The sequence below is a fragment of the Protopterus annectens genome, chromosome 9.part0 (genome assembly GCF_019279795.1).
Source record: "Protopterus annectens isolate FY-2018-M chromosome 9.part0, PAN1.0, whole genome shotgun sequence".
Classification (NCBI taxonomy): Eukaryota; Metazoa; Chordata; order Ceratodontiformes; family Protopteridae; genus Protopterus; species Protopterus annectens.
Genome location: NC_056743.1, coordinates 1,296,555,031 through 1,296,571,944, shown reverse-complemented (window position 1 = coordinate 1,296,571,944; position 16,914 = coordinate 1,296,555,031). Strand labels below are relative to the sequence as shown.

Here is a 16,914-nt window from a genome sequence, read left to right as displayed (position 1 = left end):
GTACTGCATGTCTTTAATAATATTCACTTTAAATTAAACTGTATACAAGTGGCATAAATGCCCTGTTGTTAACTATAATCTGTATAAGTGGAATATTGCATATGCGCAATATATGCACATTTCAAGGGTTACTTTCAGCAGTTTGTAGGTATAGTGTGTATTTGATAGGAGGTATACTTAAATGTAATAATTCAGATAAATAGTTGTATAATTGTGCTAATTCATTGTATGTCACATATGATGGTACTAGTCTTATTAATTTTTTTTCTGTCTCCTCAACCCATTTCTCTCTGTTTTTATTTTCTATTGTGTCATCAAAATGGCTCCATATCATCCATGTGTACCAAATCACTGAATTCTACACAGCACATTGAGGTAGGCCAGCCGCAGTGGATCAGCCTGCCCCCACTCCACCAACTCTAGCACTGATACCCAGCACATCTTGGAGCCAACCTGGCAGCACTGCCTCTGCACTACCTGCTCCCTCAGTACTGCCCCAGCAGCTGGTGCAGTGGTACCCTCCAGGAATAGTGGCAGAGGTGGGGACTTCATCACCCACCAGGAGATGCCAGGGTTGGTGCATAGGGTTGGGCACTGCACCATTAGTGTATGCCAACACCAGATGGACAGGTTGCTCTCCCTCATGATATGAAGGAGGAGAAGTTGTCAAGCACTTCAGCCACCAGCAGACTTAGGAGACAGTGATTACAGCCCAGTGAGTGAGGACATGATTCTCACTGTCTCCATGTTTGACTGGCATGAGCGTGTGTTGTCTTCTCCCTCACCCCCAATCATGGTGTTCCCCAACTGTTTCTGGCCCTCACCATCCCTATGTCTTGTTTTTTTTGTCTTTGTTTGTTTTCATTTGCTTCCTCACCTACACAACTTACCTGATCCAGGAATATCTACATCCCTTACCCAGCATTCCTTTCTTACTGAATTTAAAAAAAGGACACCTGTCCCACAAAAAAATATTGTCCCATACATAGCTCTCCATTCCACACATGTGTCATCTTGATATACTTGATTCAGTCCAGTTGGCTATACAACATGATTATGTTGTTGCCACCCCTCTCTGTGGAGTTGACAGTCCAAATTCATCTAATATTCTGCAGATATTATCAGTTTTTACTGTTGAAGAAATGGATAGCTATGGTTCTTTCCTACCTCCCTCCTACACATTCCTGTATTACTTTCTCTTTGTTCCTCCCCTACTTGCTCCCCATTTCACCACTTTCCTATCTACCCCATTTTAACACCTATAATCTGGTCAAAAAATAAAATCACACACAACACACATAATTACCGGAATAAACAATGTAACTCTTCAGTTTTTGGCCTCTATTTCTGAGCAGAGTTTGGCATCGTGCACCAATGCCAAGTGATGGTAAGTGGCCCTACAGTGCTGTGGTTACCTCTGTGCAATCCTGCTTAACCCCACTGTGCTATGCCAATAAACAGCAACACATGCACTATAAAGAATTCATGCCATTGCATTATCACTGTTTAAAAGTATTAGATACACCTGGATTTGAACACAGTATCATCTGGGCTCAAAAATATATGTGTTAATGCATTTGCACCTGTTGCCACAGATTCAGCTAAGCAACAAGTATGTTTCATAGACTCAGTATTAAATCTCAGACTTTTAGCAATGCAGCTCACATTTTCACACTGCTTGACTATGTTTGAACAAGGAAAGTAATGGAAATGTGTTTCTCGCATGCACAAACACTTTGCCAACAATTGTACAAGCCTGCTGCTCTCAGCTACGCTATGCAAAGTCACTATTAGCATGTATTACCACTGTTTACTGTCTATTTCTCTTTATGCCATGAAACTGAATGTGGAAACATAAACTGATGTCCCTTTCTAACAATATGTCACTTATTTACAATGCAAGTATGTGTTCCCTACTCCATGCACTGCAACCCTAGTGCACTTTTTCACACATATATCAACTACAATACATACATTAATATCAAATGTGTGATATGCAATGCATGTCAATCTGTTATCATGCAGAACTAGAACTATCTTTGCAGTTGAACATGCCTACACATCTATCAACGGACCCTGGGAACTATTGACCCATAAGCCTAACCAGCCTAATCTGCAAGGCTGTGGAAATAATCATCATGCACCTTATTCACAGGGACATAGGTAACCTTCAACACTCTTGACTTGACCAGTTTTGGTTTTGTCAAGGGTAGATCTTACTTATTAAACCTAGTGGACTTCTTTGATAATGTTCCCAAAGCCCTGGATAAGAGAAAACAGGACATACTGCCTATGTTTAATTAGCCAAGGCCTCTGACATAATTCCCATTCTGGTATCATAGACAAAATCTACCATCTGGGGATTAAACCATGCATTACTAGATGAATAGCCAACTGGCTCCTTGATAGAATGCACATTGTCAAAGCTGGGAACTCCACCTCCACCAGTAGACCAGTTACCAATGGAGTACCACAAGGGTCTGTGCTGGGCTCTGTACTGTTTGGAAACTATATTTCTCTGAAGTCCATGTGAAGGTAGATGGCCTGTGACATAACAAGGTTGCAGATGACTGTCAACTGTGCACAGTTATACAGAGTCCTCCAGTGATGTTAACATATTACAAAAAGGGCTGACACAGACAAATAATTGGTGCCAAACTCACTGACAAACTTAATGCTAAAAATGTCTCATTGCCCCCTTTGGCAAAGAAGTACCTCTGCTGATTATGATATACATAGCACCCCTCTAAGCTCAAACTCACATTCAAGACCATGGAAGTCTTAGCTCTGCTGTACTTGACCCTTATCAAACCACTAATTGAGTAGAATTCTCTCTTCTGTATGTACCTCACCAGTATGAAACTGTATGTACCTCACCAGACACCTGCAGCAACTGGAGAAACCACAAAGGTTTCTGATCTGGAGAATCCAGGGCCTTCAAAACATGACATACATGGAAAGACTGAGCCCTGTCACTGTACTCAGTATCATACAGGCTGCTGAGAGGTGAACCATGTCTGGCCTACAGAGCAGTCTCAGACCCAGCCCTTCTAGAAATGCTGGACATCTGCAAATCAAATGGGACAAGAATAACTTGTTCCAGGGATCTCAACCTAGTGTGTGACATAAACAGAACTTTCTGGAAAGACGGATATATCTCCCAATGATTGCCACTCCTCTGGAATAGGCTCCCACTGCATGTGAAACAGTGCTCCTCAATGACGCCATTCAAGCGCAACCTTGACAACTGGATGGGTAATCATAAATTCACAACAGGGGTGGCACCTATGTCCTCATGGACAGTGGCAGTCAGTGCTAATCACAGAATCACACTGCTAACAATGAATATCTAACTATACTCAATAAGGGTACTTGGGTTTTTACACAGCTAGGCTTGTAAAAGCCCTAGGGCCATTAGCCTAGTAAACTCCTATGAACCTATACCGGCCTCCCAACATCTTCTGTCCTACATCCAGTGCTGATGTCATCCACTATAAGTTGTTTTGCAGCCTTGTAAAAGTCAGAGTTGTGCCGTGGCACTTGTGTAAAGTACTGAGCTCTGTAGCCTGTGTACTTAGATAAAGGTTCTGTTCTCACTAAAGTCAAGTGTGTGTGTGTGTGTGTGTGTGTGTGTGTGTGTGTGTGTGTGTGTGTGTGTGTGTGTGTGTGTGTGTGTGTGTCTAGCCAGAAGAGCATAAATGTGTATCTTACAGTTACCACTGCAATCCCATGAATTGACAGTATTTTGACACGTGCACATACCTACACATTCATTTCTTGCAAGCCTCCCAACATCTTCTCTCCTACATGCACTGGTGATGTCATCAACTAGAAGTGGTTCTGCAGCCTTGTAAAAGACAGACTTCTGCCATGGTGCTTGCATAAAGTACTGAGGTCTGTAGTCTGTGTACTTAAGTAGGGGTTCTGTTCTCACTGCAGTCAACATGGGTGTGTGTGTGTGTGTGTGTGTGTGTGTGTGTGTGTGTGTGTGTGTGTGTGTGTGTGTGTGTGTGTGTGTGCGCGCATGTTTGTGCACTTGCTTGACATTGCAGAGAGCCTTGTACACCAGCATGTGGGACACTGTTATTACCATATTCTCCTTACCAGAAACTGCTGATGTCATCAGCTATAAGTGGTTGTCTGAGACAGCCCAAGTCAGACTTCAGCTGTGATGCCTGCCTTAAATACAAAGTTATGTAGTTGGTATACTTAGATAGGTATGGGTTCTGTTCACACTGAAGTCAACTGGGAGTGTGTGTGTGTGTGTGTGTGTGTGTGTGTGTGTGTGTGTGTGTGTGTGTGTGTGTGTGTGTGTGTGTGTGTGTGTGTGTGTGTGTGTGTGTGTGTGTGTGTGTGTGTGTGTGCTCTTGCTTGACATTACAGAGAGCCTTTTACACCAACATGTGGGACACTGTTATTACCATATTTGCTTCACCAGAAACTGCTGATGTCATCAACTATAATGTGTTGATTGAGACAGTCCAAGTCAGACTTGAGCTGTGGTGCTTACCCTAAATACATAGTTCTCTACTCTGTATACTTAGGTAAGGGTTTGATTCTCACTGCAGTCAACTGGGGTGTGTGTGTTTGTGCACTTCCTTGACATTACAGAGAGCCTTTTACACCAGCATGTTGGACAATGCTATTACCATAATCTCCTCAGCAGACTCTACTGATGCCATCAGCTACATCTGATTTGTGGAAGTGCACTATTCCCACCAGGGTAGGGTCAGAGACAGGCCTGGCAGAAGTCACCTCATCCTATACAATCCAGATTACAGTGACATGGCTTTCAGTCTATCCACATACATCATGGCATGGTTTGTAGACCCTGTGTTTTCTTGGTGTGTAAACCCGGTGGTCTTTCCAGCTGCTGCATGTGTCTGGTAAGGTACATAAAAAAGAGAGCATTATCCTCTATTAACGTTCTGATGAGGTTTGAGTACAGTGCTGTAATATAATCCTCAGATCTGAATACAATGCCATGACTTATGATGTGCACAACATAGGCTTTCAATACCAGTGTGGACACTTGGTGGTCGAAGTTCAGATTGCTATCTGTGTGTGTTTTCAGTGCTTGCATCACTGGGTTTCAGCATAGTGGGACTGTTGTCAATGCTGTAATTAGCAGGGAATTCTACTTTGCAGAAGGACAAAATAAAGACACATTTTTGCATTTATTTGTACACTGTGTGGCTTTGCCACCAATCATTTGTCTGTGTTAGCCTCTCCTGTAGTATGTTATCATTGTAGGTGGACTCGGTGATTGCATCCAGTATGCAAGAATCAGCAATCTCTGTAAGCCAAAGGCCATATACTTTAGCCTGAACTGTCTCAAAATAGAGCCCAAACAGTAAGGGGATAAGCACAGATCCCTGGGGTACACTAGTGGTGACAGCTCCACTGGTACAGGTTGATTCACCAGCTTTCACAGTATGTATTCTATCAGTGAGCCAATTGGTTGTGTATATAGTGACATAAAGGTTAATCCCCAGCTGGGTGAGGTTCTCAAAGATACTTGCATGGGGGATTGTGTTCAAACCCTAGCCCAAATCAGGATAGCCAGTATTGCACTGTCTTACCTTTATCCAGGCATATCATACAGAATCAGTGGGCTGTGACAACATCACATATAGTCTATTACATGACTCAGCACATGCACCTTCCTGACATGGTTGAATACACACTTCAACGCACCCTCCAAACATACTATGTTCCTGTAGAAGGGTGTACATCAACATGTATCCATGTGAGTTGGGGTGGGTACAGCACCTGATGCATGCATGTATACACATCTTAGACTCTCCTCATCTGTGAGGTAGACTAACATGTCATCATGGACCTTTTACTAAATGAACACTAGTGCCCTCAAACAGGTAATTGAGGGCATGCATGATGACTATACTGTCATCCTTTTATTTATTTGACATTTGTTAGCCGGGTTGGTCCAATTGAGCCAGAAGCCCATTTTCAGTGGAGACCCGAGGAGAAAAGCTCCAGAGTTGTACAGACGTATTTACGAATAAAGAAAAACTTGTAGTAGATACATTTGCAAGATGAGATTAATTTTTTTTACAAAAATTAGAAAAAAGAAAGAATGAAGGGATTAGATAGGGGGAAAAACAGTGAGTTAAGAGAGGAAGGAATCAGTGTTAGTATACAACATATCATAAGAGATAATATTAAAGTAGAGAATAATTATAATATAGAGAAATATAATTAAGTCGAGCTTAATATATACATATTTTCATGGGTTGTATTAGCCTAGCTTGTGCAGTTAAAAAGAAATAAACAATGTGCTTAGCGTAAAGAAAAATAGAGGAGTCTACTATTATACAGAGGACTGGAGAAAAGGGGTGTGGAGGATTAAGTAGGGTCATGACAGGGGTAGGACCTTGACAAGCTCAAGTCATCTGACACAAAGCCACACTGAGGTATTCACTCAACAATGGCAGATGTGGCCATAAACACCTATATCACCAAGTGGGGAGACCACTGTATCACATACATGGAATTGAAATATGTTGAAATGTGTGACGTGAACTGTATCTCAGGTCTAGTGATTAGGACTGTATATCAGGGCTGTCTGCTAGGCCCTTTCCTGTCCATTATTTAAGTCACAGACATCACAAGTGACATACACATCCTGTGTCCAAACAGCTGCCTGAAGGACTACAGATTGTGGACAGTCATTGACTCCAACTGTGATATTAGAATAATACAGATAATATCAACACACACCACAGATTGCTGCCACAGTCATGACAACACCTGCAATGACACAAAAAGATAGTGGGACTTGTCATGTCAGGAAAGCAAACACACAACCTAAGTATAATGTACATATCACACCCTGTAATCAGGCTAGTAGGTATGTGACCTGTGTCCTGAGGTAGATGCTATGTGGAGCGTACACCAGCATGTGGACACAGTTCTGACTACTCCCTTGTATGTAACACAGCTACTGAGTATGGGAAGGACATCCACATCAGAAGCCATAATACCTCTATATTTTACAGCCTTCATCACACCAATAACGTAGTCAATGCACCCTTCTTCATGTACCTCCTTACACATCTTCCAATGATGTGTAACTGAAGTATACCACCTTTGTCACAGTGAGCTGTCACACAGCTTATTGGCCATACCTAGGTATTCTTTTTGTGGGACAAACATTATTGTCTGATGGTGCAGAAACCCCATCAAGTTGTTAGACCAGATGCATGTGGGATACCTGTTCCGGTGATGCTCACAGTACATAGTTGTTTGACAACATTAATGGCATCGGTAACATTAATGACAGTGTGGATTGTGCTCTATATATATATATATATATATATATATATATATATATATATATATATATATATATATATATATATATATATATATATATATATATATATATATATATATATATATGCCATGCACTCCAGTCAACTAGCCTGTATTGATCATAATGTCACATACAGGTATAGCAGTGTCCCTCCTAACACCCCCAGAAGATGTTGCAGTGTCAGGACAGTGTGCATGATTACTCTCATAGAGTGCAGCCATGTCATAATAGTTGTATAAGTGTGTTTGTGCAGAACCCTCTCTGATCACTCTAAATCACATATGTTATATCAGATACATGGGATTACTAATGGTATTACTCCGATATTGTCCATGACTGTGTGTGCTTCTTTTAAAGTTGTTCATGAGTCTTTACTGTGTCCCACTTGCTGGAGACCTCTGCTGAGATTACAGTCATATTCAGGCAAATCAGTTTGCACAGCTTCACAAAATACACCCTACCCCAGTTGTATATGACATCCCTGATAGATGTCCTCTGCATTGTTCATGTAAGAATGCTTATCTCACACCATCTTCCCCATTGTTATGTCACTTTGTGTGATAGTCACATAATACACATTTTCACTGTGCAGTCCCTACTGTACCATATTGATATGTGACTGGTGTTGCTGCTGCAACACTCTTCCATTGACATGCCCTCATCTGCTGTACATGTGGGAGTTTCACCTGTCCTCTTTCCCTGTGTTCATTCCTACAATTGATTTGTGTGTCCCTTTTGAAAATATACACTACCCCTGAGTATTTATTTTACATGGCAGTCCATATACCCTTACAGATCATATAAACAACATTGAGACAAAATGCCAGGAACAGGATTTCACAATACCCTGCACTGTATACATTATCCTGTACTGTGTTTGGACCATATACATATCATACCTATCAACTGTCCAGATTTTTGCAGTATGTCCAGACTTTTGCCATATATCTTTTGGCCTAGTCCTTATAAAATCTGTGGTTTTCTGTCATATCACTGGGATTATCTCAGGACTGATGTCACTAAATAATTGCATACATTTGAATTTCTGACTTCAAATCCTTCAGAAAATGTATCTTAACACAAACTTCTTGTTATTCCAGCACATTTCTAACATGCATATATGTAGCATCTGTCCCTATTTCTGGGTCATTGTCCCCCCATTATGTTGGGCTTTGCCCAGATTTCTTGTACTAAAAGATCGAGAGCTATGAAAACTTATATATTAAGCCCTGGTGATCATTGTGGCATTATGCGCAAACACGGTAACCAACTGTGCTCTGCTGTAAACAGGATTGCTATCCATGTTGCTTTACATGGTTTCCTGCTGTTCCCAGACATGAAAACACACTTATTTAAGTTTAAACGTGATATGTGGCATGAATACGTAATTAGTGCTGCTGCTTGCCACGCATGTCCACACACACATGTAAACTCTGTGTAGGCTTTGCATGAAGCCTACATGGAGTTTACTAAATCCCAGTGTGAGTCAATATTAATATTTCTAAAGGAGGAAAATGTATTCTTGACTCTTAGTTTATTAAGGGGGGGTGGACAATAATATAAGTTTAACATTTTGTACAGGAGAACATTAAGTAGTATAATAAACCTATTGCATTAAGCACTTTCGTCCAAAGAAGTAACAGGACTTACAATAATTGTTATTCAATACATTTGCACTTTAAATAATGATCCATTTCCTAAATGACTTCAGTTGATAATAAAATAAATCACGTGACCATTAAAACAAGATGAATTAAAAATTGTCTATACCAAAAAATCTTTTAACAAACATATGACCTGTAAAATGATAAAACACATAAATTATAGTTTAGCAGCATTCTTAAAGTTATTACACAATGGGACATGTCTACAAGAAGCATTCTGCTTCCCACATTTCTTAATACTATATGCTTATTTATATATATATATATATATATATATATATATATATATATATATATATATATGCTGTTATAAACGTCTGTCCATTTTCCCAATGTAAGCAACCCTGAAAAGAGCCACATTGAGCTATACAAGCTAAACCTGATATAGTGCAATTGAAATGGTCCTTGTATGAAGTAATAATGTGATAATCCACCACTTTAATATTGAGTCCCTCTTGAATGTACTGATGTTGTTTACAGGTATCACATTTAAAAATTCCATTTAGACACTGAGTGTATTTAGGGAACACATCAAAATTGGCTTTCATATGTTCTTGATGTTTCTTTTCTTTGTGAATGCAAATCAAAATACCTTGATTTGAATTAATTGGTCCCCACCCAAAGAAATATTGCAGTTTCTGCACATAGTGCACCAGATGTTCTTATTATCATTTGAAAAGCCTGGAACCATTACCTTTGAGAAGTCCATAGTAAAAGGTCTGGCATGGGGCCAAGTTCCAAAAGACTTGCTCTTAGTGTAAGTGACCACTTACGCTGAGATTAAGTCTTTTGAAATGTACCCTTTGTTACACTGAGATTAACTCTTTTGAAATGGGTCTATATTATTTGAATGAAGTTTTCTAACTTCAAGTACCATATGGGCGACACCATATGGTCGAAGTTAGAAAACTTTGAATCCTGAAAAAAAAAAAGAAAAGACTAAACCCTAAACTAAGGGTTGTAGGCAGGGGGGCAAGCACCCCTGCACCACCACACCCCCCCCCCGCTCTTTAAATATAACAACTCCGAGACTGCACTATAATGCAGTAAAGAGAAGACTTCCCTTTACTGCACTGTAGTGCGATCTCGGAGGTGGTATATTTAAAGAGCAGGGGGGTGCAGGGAGCCTTGCCCCCCTGCTTTAACATGTTAGGTGACCTTTTTGTTTTTCGTTTTTTGTTTTTTGTTTTTTTTAGTATTAGAAGTTTTCTAACTTCGACCATATGGTGTCGCCCATATGGTATTTGAAGTTAGAAAACTTCATTCAGATAATATAGACCCTTTTGAAATTAGACCCTGGGTGTAAGCCTTGTAATAGATAGGCCATACAATGAAGCAAGTCATTTACACTAAGAGAAAGTCTTTCAGAATCAGGGCAGACATACGCTGAAAGCAACTCTTTTGGAATCTGGCCCCGTTGTGTTAGGATTTTAAAGGATGGAAGTGTATATATTATGTTTACTCCAACTGACCTCATGGATACTGTCATCGCAAAGTTTAGTAAAACAGCCTGTATGCAAAAATATTTGTTTCAAAATCAGAACCTCATGTAAAAATATGTTTTCATCAGATATTAATCTAGATAAATGTACCATTTGTCCCTTAACAAGATTATTTTTCTGCCAATAAAGTATGGTTACCATTAAAATGTAAATAGGCATTAGAAAACAAGTTGAATTGATGTTAAAGACATACTGCTGACTTTTTTATGTTTTTACATTGTATCTTCCAAATACTGCAAACAATCATTTTACTCAAAAAGAGAGAGTTCATACAAATCAATAAATCATCCAAATAACACAAGTATTACTTTAAGTATTTCTGTAAAGAAGAGTTGACAAATTATATTTCCAAGGAAGAAAGGACTAGATTAATCTAAATGGGAGCTGATACTGCTCACATAACCAGGCCTCTGACTTGGGAAAACAACTTGTCTTCAAAAGTGAAAAAGTTTTTTCTTAAGAACAAGTTCCTTGACGAAACAAACTAAATCCATATCAGTACCACTAATGTTATCAAAAAATAAAAGTGATTGCTTAAACTATTCAAGCCTGATATAATCTAAGATCACTGTAAATAGATCTTGAATATATAAATGTTCCTGGAATTCAGTATTCCTCAAAAGGCCTAAGAAATGTCAGGAGTCAATCAAAATGTTAGAAACTTTGGATTGTTTTTGTTTTGTTCCAATTTACACTTCCCACTGGTAAGTTTTCATTCATATATATGAGTGGAAATTAAAAAATAAATGTAATGCCTACTGTCAGTCTGATTTTTACATCTTACAATTGTGCATATTCTTTTGGAATTTTAAAACCACTAACACCCCTGTTTTGTTCTAGTACTTGCTAAAGTCTTATAAATTAAAACTCTGGCTATCATGCTTGCTGATTTTTTTTGTTATTCGTCATCATCATCATCATCATCACCACTATCAAACCACCTTTTTCCCTATTTTCTACATTGAGTGGGGGTGTTGTGACAACTGTCTCCACCTCTCTTGATTTAATGTCATTCTCCTATCTTCTTTAAAAGTCATATTTGACTGTTGCAAGTCTTCTGTCATGCAATCCATCCATCCATCCATCCATCCATCCATCCATCCATCCATCCATCCATTCATCCATCATTTGGCTGGGTATCTCCATTTTCTCTTTCCTTCTTTCATGGGTTCATAGGTTACTAGGCTAGCGGCCATAGAGCTTTTACAATCTTAGACATGTTAATCCCAAGTATTCCTATTTGTTCTTTCTGGGAAGTTTGCAGAATGAATTTATGAACAGAGTGGCTACCCCTGCCCATGAGGGTCCCAGGGGTGAAATTGTGGTCTCCCATCCAATTATCTACATTGCATTTGAATAGGTCAGTGAGGAGCTCTGTTTTACATGAACAGGAAGTCTATTCCAGAGAAGCGGCAGTCTCTGGGAGATACATCTGTCTCTCCAGAATGTTCTGTTAATGTCAGAAGCTAAACTGAAATCCCTAGAGTGAGTGACTCTTGCACGATTTGACTTGTTGATGTGCAGCATTTCCATTAAGGCAGGGTTGGAGATAGCCCTATAGGCCAGGCACAAGTCACCTCTCAGGAGCCTATAAGATACAGAGTAAAGTGTCAGGGCTTTCAGCCTGTCCATGTGGGTCATGGGGGTCTATATTACATGAATGAGTGATCAAAATGTCGAGTACAAGATACTCGACATACTTTGATCAACATTTCTTGTAATCAGAACCTCCAAATGTTGAAATTTGGAGTTCCAAAATGTTTTGGTCGGCCTTCCTGGTGAGTGTAGCGCATGACGTAAACACGCTACACTGTCAGGAATGGCTTCGTAAGAGGCTGCTTTATTTAATATACCAACTCTGAGATTGCTGTACATTGGGGAAAGGGCAATTTCCCAGTAGTCATGCAAGCGATTACCGGGAAATTGCCCTTTCCCCAATATACAGCAATCTCGGAGTTGGTATATTTAGTTAGGGGGGGTGTGGGGGGCACAGCTTTAAAAGTATGTGTGTTTGTGTAGGTATTTGAGTGTTTGAGTGATGTAAGTGTGTAGGGATTTGTATAAATTGGTTGTATGTGTGTATGTTGTATGTTTGGAGTGGGACAAACAAAATCTTTCGATTTTGTTTTTTTCAGTGTTTTTGGGTTTCGATGACGTGATCGAGCAATCAAAGTATGTCAAGCATGTTGTACTTGACATTTTGATCACTCATTCATGTAATATAGACCCGGTCATGGTTTGGAGTCCCTGTATTTTTTATTGAAAAATCTCTGAAGTCTCTCCAGCTGTTGCAGGTGCCTGGTGAGGTACATGCAAAAGGGTGCATTATTCTTTATTAGTGGTATGATAGGGGTCAAGTACAGTGGAGGTATAACATCCCTTGACATGGATGCTATGCCCTTGTTTATTAGGTGCGCTATGTAGAAGGCTTTCCTTACCACTGTGGAAACTTGGTGGACAAAGTTCAGATTGCTATCCACCTGTGTTCCCAAGTCTCGTACCACTGGGTTGGAAGTTAGGGGGTTGCTGTCAATATTGTAATTTGCAGGGAATTCCATTTTGCCAACAGGAATAATAATGCATTTTTTTGCATTTAGTTTTAGACCATGGCTTTGGCACCAATCATTTATTTGTGTTAGCCTTTCTTGCAATATGTTGACATCTTTGGGGGAACTGAATGATAGCTCCTAGTTTGCAATCATCAGCAAACTTGATGAGCAAAAGGCTGTCTCCATTGTCCGGGACTTCTGAGAAGTAGATGCCAAACAGTAACGGGCCCAGCACAGACCCCTGTATTACTCCACTGGTGATGGATCTACTGTTGGAGGTGGAGTCCTTTGACAGAGTGTGTTCTGTCAATGAGCCAATTGGCTACCCATCTAGTAATGTAAGGGTTTATCCCTATTTTTAATTTCTCCAAATCTTTTGGGTTTCTAATACCATGATGGGAATAGACCCCATTCTTAAGTCAAAGTATAATAAAAATTTGTGAAATTAGTATTGTTTCAATCTTTGATGCTAGCCAGAAGTGCTCTACTCAGCACTGCAATGTGCCCTGTAATGACTCCTTCTGCCATTCATACAGAGTTACATGTATTGGTAATATATCTAAATATGCTTGTAGATTCTTTTTCATAAAACCCGTTGCTCCTACTACTATTGGAACAGTCTGGGTATCTTTCTTCCACATTGCTCTCATTTCTGCCTGCAAATCCTGATATTTTATGACTTTGTGTCTCTCTGTATGCAAGACACTGTAGTCACTGGGTGTGGCGATTTCAATGATCAATGCTACTTTTGTCTTCTTTTCATGGGCCACTATATCCGGTTTTGTAGCATCTATCTTTTGAACTGTTGGTAATAGTGATCCCGTGTGATGTAGACCATCATTTTTTATGATGCTTTGTGGCTCATGTTTCCAGTGTTTTTCAGCCACTTCAATACCATAATGTTTGCACAGTCCCCAGTGCAACAGTCTTGCCACATTATTATGCCTTTCAGTGTACAGTCCTTCTGCCATTAATATGTCACAACCAGCAACGAGGTGTGTGACTGTTTCCAGTTCTGTTTTACAAAACCTACATTTGTCTGTTTCTCCCACAAGTTCAATGGACTTTGTAAACCAGTGTGTATGTAGCCCACTATCTTGGGCCACCAATATTAACCTTTCATCTCTTGGTTTGAATTCACCTCTCCTTAACCATTCCTGCATTCAATCTAGATCAACATGAGGTTCTTCCAGAAGTTTTCTATACTTGCAACTATATTTATGCATTTTCCACATTTCTTGCTTTCTTATCTGATCTTTCACCTTATATTCTTTCTTTTGTTTTTTGGCACATTCAGTTGCTGCCCGTTTTTTATCTACTTCTGGTTTGATTTGCATTCCTGCTTGACGCCAATTTGCTTCTGCTAGACTAAGCAGGGAAATCATCTTAGATTTATTCTCCTGATATTTCAAAACTTTCACTACGTTTGGGTCTTGTGAGGTCAGCAGATATGTGTGCAGTCCCATGATTGCAGACCTACACATGTAATCAATTTCAAGGATGCCCATACGTCTTTCAGAATGGGCAATATATAATCTTGGTATGCACTGATTTTTATAAATCATTTGGTGAGCATGAAGCATCCTTCTTGTTTTCCTGTCTAATCTATCCAACATGTTTTTGGGCCAGTCAATCACTCCAAAATTGTAAGTTAGGAAGGAAGAGCAAATTGGTTTATAGCTTGAACTTTGTTCCTAGATGTCAACGCTGTTTTCAGGATTAATTAATTAAGTCTTCTAAAATATTCCTTACCAAGTTTTATTTATATTTGTTCATGTTTTATTGTTGATCCTTCACCAGTTCCCAAATGTTTATACACTCCCTCTTGCTCAAGTTCTTTTATATCACATTCTTGTCCCATACTGATGTTTTCTTGATGCTGCAGTTTTCCTGCTTTGACAGTTGCTTTTGCACATTTATCAAGACCAAATGACATTCTTATATCATCTGAAAAAGTTTTGACAACTTGCAGTTGTGCTTTCATTTCCTCATCTGATGAGCTATACAGTTTTAAATCATCAACAAAGAGATGATGAGAGGTCTTTACACTCTGTTGTTTTCTAGGAGCCAAATTATAGCCATGGCCTAAGCTGTTAAGTAGACAGCTTAACGGGTCAAGGGCAAGACAGAATAGCAGCATTGACAGAAGGTCACCCTGGAATATCCCCCATTGAACTTTTATCCCTGGAATAATCATTTGTCCTTTATCATGGCTTAATTGAAAAGTGGTCTGCCAGTGTTTCATGGCCACTGTAATGTAGCTGATCAATGTAGGATGTATCTTATAAATTTTTAAGCACACTTTTATCCATGAATGTGGGATAGTATCAAATGCTTTTCTATAGTCAGTCCATGCCATACTTATATTCTTCCTCTTTTTACAGTTCTCCACTATGACTTTAACAACAAATGATCCTTTGTGCCATATGACTTACTTTTATTGCCATAATGGAGTTTTCTTCTAAATGACTATAAACTCTGTCTGCATAAATTCCAGTGTATAGGTTATACATTGCTGGAAGGCAAGTTACTGGTGTATAATTTTTAGGGTAGCTTGCAGGTTCACTCTTAAATAGGAGCATTGTTTTTCCTGTTGTTAACCAGGCTGGTGTCTGTTCAGGGTGCGCATATAAATAGTTCTCACTCATGGCTAAATCTTCATGCAAAGATGTTAATACTTTTAACCAGAAGTTAGGTACTGCATCTGGGCCTGGGGTTTTCCAATTTGAGGCTTTCCTTAACTTTGTTTCCATCTCTCTGGCTGTTACTTCATCCTATTTTATACCCTGTACATTTAAACTTATTCTTGCTTTTACTTCTTCTATCCATTTAGAATCTTTCTTATGTTCCACAGGATCTTCATAAATACTTCTCCAAAATGTATCTATTTCTTCTTCTTTTTTTTTTTTGGGTGGTCTTTCAATTCCTTTTACCTTGTTTCCCAATTTTCTATAAAACATTTTTCGGTCATCAATAAATTGCTTATTTTGTACTTTTCCTTTATATTTATCTCCGTATCTTCTAAGTTTTTCCACCTGTGCTGAGAGTTTTAGTTTGTTATTTGCAACAGTGCACAATATATCCCGATCTGTTCTAATACTGTGCATTGCCTTAATCGCATTTATCTTTCTAAGTATTTTTGTTGATCTGTTCCCTCTTCTATACCCTCCAACATTGACACTTCTTGTCTTAATTGCTTTATAGTTTTCTGTATTCAATACTTCCATGATGATATTCAGTTTCTTCCCTTTCTTTCCCTCACTACCCTGTGTTCTTATGGCAGAACTTTATCAGTTATCAGTTTAGCTGCAAAGTAATACATCCTGTTTACTTCTGTTATACCACATGATCTCTATGGACAGTCTCAATTACCGTGTTCATTTGTTTTATCAAACTTCTGACTTATCCCTATCTGGGAGAGTTTCTCAATGATGCCAGAGTGGGGAATTGTGTCAAAAGCCTTGGCAAGTTGAGATAGGCTTTGTGCACTGTCTTACCTTTGTCCATGGCTTTGGTGAAATTCTCAGAGATGTCTACCAGGTTTCATAAGCATGATCTGCCCTTAACAAAGCCAAACTGGGTTGGGTACAGCATTTGGAGGTCACCTATATCCTTGCTGATAAGGTCCATGATAATTCTTTCCATGGCTTTGGTGGTTAAACTTATGGGTCGGTAGTTTGCAGGGTCAGTTGATGCCCCCCCACGCTTTGTGCAGGGGGATTACTGTTGCTGTTCTCCATTTTGCAGGAACATAGCCAGTGCTCAAGCTATGATTAAAGAGAACACGAAGTGAGTCCACTAGGTCTTGTTTTAGATTGTTTAGTAAACAACCTGGGACATTATCTGGTCTCATGGTTTTGGCC

The 16,914-nt window shown here is 39.3% G+C and overlaps 1 long non-coding RNA gene across 1 annotated transcript in view; it reads left to right on the top strand.

Moving 5' to 3' along the window:
- LOC122812021 overlaps nucleotides 1-16,914 on the top strand; it is a 56,779-nt gene that overhangs the window by 32,346 nt on the left and 7,519 nt on the right. The window lies entirely within an intron of this gene.